The sequence below is a fragment of the Microchirus variegatus genome, assembly GCF_963457635.1.
Source record: "Microchirus variegatus genome assembly, chromosome: 1".
Classification (NCBI taxonomy): Eukaryota; Metazoa; Chordata; class Actinopteri; order Pleuronectiformes; family Soleidae; genus Microchirus; species Microchirus variegatus.
The window spans coordinates 1,204,002-1,210,001 of NC_139802.1; positions in this window are offsets into that span (position 1 = coordinate 1,204,002).

A 6,000-nucleotide genomic window follows, 5' to 3' on the forward strand; every position below is an offset into this window, starting at 1 on the left:
GCAGTTCTGTGCAAGGTTGATGTTGAGGTTGGAGGATAATGACCACACCGATGTATGATAGATGATACAAAGGTAGGGGCCACGCACTTGATGTAGTAGTCAGCACTCTTGCCATTGTAGCAAAAAGACCGGGGTTTGTGAACTGGTCGGAACAAGGTCCTTTCTGCATGGAGTTTGCATGTTCTCCAAGTGTGTGCGTGCAGAGCCCTTTCTTGCCATATGCGGACTATGCAGCTGCATAGGGCCCCACAGCCACCAGGGGGCCCCCCAAACTGCAAGTTCAGACTCATATTTTGTTATATTTTTGAGAATTTGAGAAAGTACCTGTCTTTATTTGCATGTACTGGATGCATTCATTATGCATATCTTTGCAAAGCATGCAAGTGTTTGTGGGGTAATCAGAAAAAGTTAGGAATCTCTACCTCGAGTTTGAAAAAAAATAGGGCCCCCAAACAGCTAGAAACGGCCCTGTGAGTGGCTTTTCTCTGAGTTCTCTGGCTTCCTCCCACAGTCCTAAAGTGACCTTTGAGTGTATATTAATGATATTGTAAATGTTTGCATATAGGGGTGCATTATTAATGGCTCTACAGTGCTAGTTTTATCACTAATTTCTTATGCGAGTGGAACTAAATCATGCGTAGGCGGAGCTGAATGAATAAATGAAATGTATTTCAAAGACTGAAAAGGTTCTTCAAGGTCATGAAATCAGGATGAAAGAAGATATTTGAAGAATTCCACATATCCTCCTTAGAAAACACCTGGAATGTGTTGATGTGTGATTTCTCTGCTCAGTCGGGAGGCTTCTCTCTCTCTCTCTCTCTCTCTCTCTCTCTCTCTCTCTCTCTCTCTCTCTCCCTCTCTCTCTCTGAAGAGCAAAGACGTGAGGACGTGTCGTGGTATTTGTTTATCAAAGCACTTCCCTTTCTCACTTTTATCCCAACGTGTCGCACGCGAGTGTACGTTCAATAAAGCAGCATATGCTTCGGAAGAAGGGAATCGCTCCAACGGTAAAATCTCACTCGGTGTCGTCCGCTGCACCACTGCGTTTATTAGCTGTGAAGCATATGGAGTGAATTATCACCTCTTCCACTTTCTACTGAAATCATTTCCATAGTCATCTCCTAAAAATGTGCAACGTTTCCCTGAGATTTATGTCCAATTTAAGTGCTTTATATCGGTGTTATTGTGGGATGAGTGCACTGACAGTGTTTGTCAAATTGTTGACTCTCTCGACAACCATCCATCTCTCTTGTCGTAGTAAATCTGGCTGCTGTAACAGTATTATCTCATTATTTTTTTGTTGTTGTGAACCGTTGAGGAACCATTCATGTGTGAGCCCAAACTCTGATGATAATCGCTGCTTCGGAAAGTGCCGTAATCATTATTTACTGGATGGAAGTGGGTGGAAATCCCCTCGTTTTTTTGCATCATTTGCATTAGGTGCCAACTTGTATGGTGCTCAGAGATGCTATTTGCTGACTAGATAAACTCAGAGGAGGGAAGAGGACTCATCGGGAACCACAGTCTCTTTATTTCCTCAGAGTTCTTACTATGTTGTGGCCCTCAAACATGTTTGGCAATAATCACAGCCAGACAAAGACCCCAGATTTACTGGAGCGTGACACCATAAATTTTCAAAACTGTTAATTACATTCTGCTGTGTTATGCCCATGTGGTTTCAGTTGGAATTTTTGTGCAAATCTTTCTCATGACGCAACCAGGTTGTTGTGGGGGACTCTTGCTCTCTTTGGCCTTTTCTTGCTCCCTGTGTGACCCCAGCTAACATGTGGGTGAGGCCAGACGCTAATGAATTGGTTTCATATGAGAAGCAGAGCTGGAGCGCGAGCCGAGCCGAGAAATTCATTAGTCTGGGTTTTATTTGCTCCCCTGGTGCACCACACACACACACACACACACACACACACACACACACACACACACACACACACACAGGTGAGACAGAGAGTGAGGGTGAAGTTGTTAAAAAAAAGTTAAGGAGAACGTCAAGTGTTTTTGGCTCCTTTTAAAAAAACATAAATTAGACTCAGATTTCCCAATACGCTCCATTAAAGTGAATAACACTTCTACTGTATACGTCATCTGGCAGGTGACCATCTGTGGTCACTAGAGGGCTATCAAAGCATTGCTGCATGTTTCCTGCAGTTTATAGTCAGGTGCATTCAGCTGATTGTGCACAGATTTGTGTTGTTAAACGTGCGCACGTGTTGCCATGTGGAGCTTTATCACTTGTATAATAGGCGTCGCGTTAACCATTATGTGGGTGCGCGTGCGTTCGTGCACGTGTTACAAACAGCTTTCCTTATCTGTGCATGTCAGCAAGTGTCGCTCTCACAATATGAAGGGTCTCATTTCCCATTTCAGTGTCCACGTACCGTAGAAGAGGGTGAAGCCATTCCACAAAAAAAAAAAAAAAATCCACGTTCTTCTGCTGCTGCTACATGTAAGCTTTAAGTCGTACGCAGAGACCACACACACACACACATGGTGATTTACAGCTTGGTGCTCCAGCAGGGCTGTGAGGGACAGTGAGATCCAGGTCCTCGGGCTCAGATCCTCCACTGGTTTGGTTCCACCACCATAAACTTACAGATTTGCAAAGTCAAGCACGTGTACGTACAGTTTTGTCAGATAAAGATTGTATATAATATGATAGACAGTGTGTTTGTATTTGTTTTTTTTTTACGTTTTCTGTCATAAACACTGACCTTGTCAGGACCAGCTGTGCTCGTGGAGACCAAAACCTGGTCCTAATGAGGCAGAACTTCATTTTCCTGAGACTTTGGTTAAAATGTTGAAATGAATGGAAGTCAGTGTGAGTCCTTAAAAGGATAGGTGTGTGTGTGTGCGTGTGTGCATGTGTATTCTTGTACTTGTGGCATACTGAGGACCAGTGAGGGTTTTTAAACAACAAAGTGAGGACATTTTGGACGGTCCTCAATTTGTTTTCAGTGAAATCACTTCCTCAGGTTGTAAACATGTTGAGGTCCTCAATTTGGTAAAAAAAAAAAAAAAGTTTTTCCAGGCCTGGTGTTTCACACACTTTTTGCTCTGGGGCTCCACCTGCAAACATTTTATGGTACTGCACCCAGTAGTTCTTTGTAGATGTCATTCATGAAGTAGATATTTATAATTGTGTTGATTTATGAAGTGGAAATGCTGGTCCTCACTTTGTCAGCACTTTTGCAAATCATGTTTATGTTTTGAAATCATGTTTTCGGCATGTGGCGCCACCTACCGCCGTCTATCAATCATTGCAGTCAGTAGAGTCTCAGCTGCCGAGCAACCACAGGTTGCCAGTTACGTCAGAAAACGAAACCTAAAAGACCTCGGTATTTTGAATTTGAATGTAGTAACTGTTTTTGGCCACATTCTTACATATGGCGCCTTTAAATGTCCTCAGTGTTGCGTCCATTCGAGGCCACTTTACAAACATGGTGGTGCAACATGTTGGGCTCTGTGGACTCAGAAAGGCTAAATGACTCTCGACCGCTGTTTCAAAGTTTAATACACATGAAGCGACGTTTACATTAGGCTACATCTAAAAGAGTGTAGACCCAGCACTGCACTAATTATTGCTTTGTGTTGTTGTTTCAATACAACGGCACGTTGTAATAATAATTGTGTTGGTCTCAGTGGTTTCCTATAAATGCACGCAGCTTAAACACAGAGGGCAGAGAATACCATTTAAGTCATAGTGCCAGGCCCTCATGGAAGGAGAGAGTCCCTCTATAACATTACAGAGCTCTTTCTAAGGCGACAAAAACACAATAGACATAGATGAAAACATACTTGTAAGAACTCATTCACAATCATCACGCTGAGAATACTCTCCTTATAATTAAATAACTTCCAGTATAAGTCATTTTATTCATAAGGTAGTATTTATAGATTGTGCTCTTCATACTTTTATACACATGATGGATGTGAGTGTTTCTTCCACCACTGTAAACCTGTCAAGACTATTTTTTTTTTTTTTAAAGCATTCAGGCACAAACACAGTTAAAGGCGCCATATGTACGAATGTGGTGATTAGCATGATTTGCAGTCTGCAAAATGTTTTTTTTAATGCAAATATTTTGTCTGTACTGTTGTTGTTGGTGAGTTCAGTTTGTTATATGAACATTATTCCTGAGTCTCTGTGACATATTAGGAGGATTTTATGGCCAGTTGATTTAGATTTATTACATAATGCACCTTTCAACAGTGCAGTAGAGACGTGGAGACACATCACAGCCTCAGAGAAACTCCTCCAGGTGATCATAACACACACACCCTTATTTTTATAACGGCTCTGTAAACCCAGCACTCTCTCGTTAGGAGATCAGCGCTCGGTAAACTCTCCCAGCAGTAGGTCAGCGTGGGGGAAAGCTCCGAAAAACAATATTTGCCACAGCGAGCGTTCCACTGCGATGTGTACGGAGCAGCGTTCCCATTATTCCTCCTGCAGAGGTTCACAATATGGCAGCTGGGTTTGTTTGTGCTCGAGGGAGGAAAGAGAGTGAGCTCTGTTTGACAGAAACAAAGGACTGACAAGTCAAACTCAGTGTGTTTGTGGTTGATACTGGTGACTTTATGTATTTCATGTGTTGTGTGTGTGTGTGATATCATATGTGCATGATTTTTCTTTGATGTTGCCTGAGCATGTGTGTGTGTGTGTGTGTGTGTGTGTGCGTGCCTGCTGGTGCATGAATGAGACCTCGGTGGTCGCCGGCCGGCTCGTGTGTTTGTGTCTGACCCTGTTTGTGAATTGGAGCTCCATGTGTCAATAAGTATTTTTAGCACTAACCTCTCACTGCATTGCAATGGCACTGGTTTGCACCCCTCAGAGTCCTCCCCACTCACCCTCCTCCCCACTCACCCTCCTACTGCTCACCCTCCTCACCCACTCTGTCCTCAGCACCTACAAATCTGCCGCACATAATTCACTCTCACTGGAAGCAGCCAGCAACAGCCTCTCTGAGAGTTTCACACAAAGGAAGGGAAAGTTTGAAACCAATGAGTGCAGATCAGACTATAGTGTTACCATAGTGTTACCATAGTGTTACCATAGCGATAAACTCCTTGGGCATCGCGGTCAAGATTACTCCAGCAAATTAGTCTTTGACCAATTTGAATATAATAAAAAAAATAATTACAGGATTGCTATAATTACACGTCTTCACACACACACAGACATCCTGGGAACATGGTTCGTCTGAGGCAGCGTTCACCCGAGATAAACTGCTCTTTAAGCCACGGTCCAGGGGGGTGTGGAGAGGCTGCACTTGTAATTGGTGAGGACAGAAGTGGTGGAGGGCCAAACAAAGAAGATTAGAGCACATCCGACGGCGGCGGTTATGGCGAATAATTCCCAAAAGGGAGCGCTAATGTTAGCAGAGCAGAAAGAGAGATGGGAGAAGAAAAGATGGCCTGACTCAGACCGTGGATGTATTACATGAACTGGATAGAGCTGCTCACCCAGCGCAGATGCCAAAAAAGTTTTTGACTTCCGCGTGTATTTGCGGTATTTCCAGGGCCCACGGTTGGTGTAGTGGTTAGCACTCTAACTAACCCTTCAGCAAGAAGACCCGGGTTCCTGGGTTCGAGCCCCGTTTGGAACAACTTCGGAACAAAGGCCTTTCTGCAAGGAGTTTGCATGTTCTCCCCGTGTGTGCGTGGGTTTTCTCCAGGTTCTCCGGCTTCCTCCCACAGTCCAAAAACATGCGATATGGGGATTAGGTGAATTGATGACTCTAAATTGACCGTAGGTGTGAGAGTGTGAGTGAATGGTTGTTTGTCTCTATATGTGGCCCTGTGATGGACTGGCGTACTGTCCAGGGTGTGACCCCGCCTATCGCCCAATGTCTGCTGAGATAGGCACAGCACCCCCCCCCTCCCCCCCCCGTGGAGGAAATGTGGTAGATAATGGATGGATGGATGGGTGTATTTCCGGGTTATGGGGCCCACAGTAGTGTCACTACCATATAAAGATCTATATCT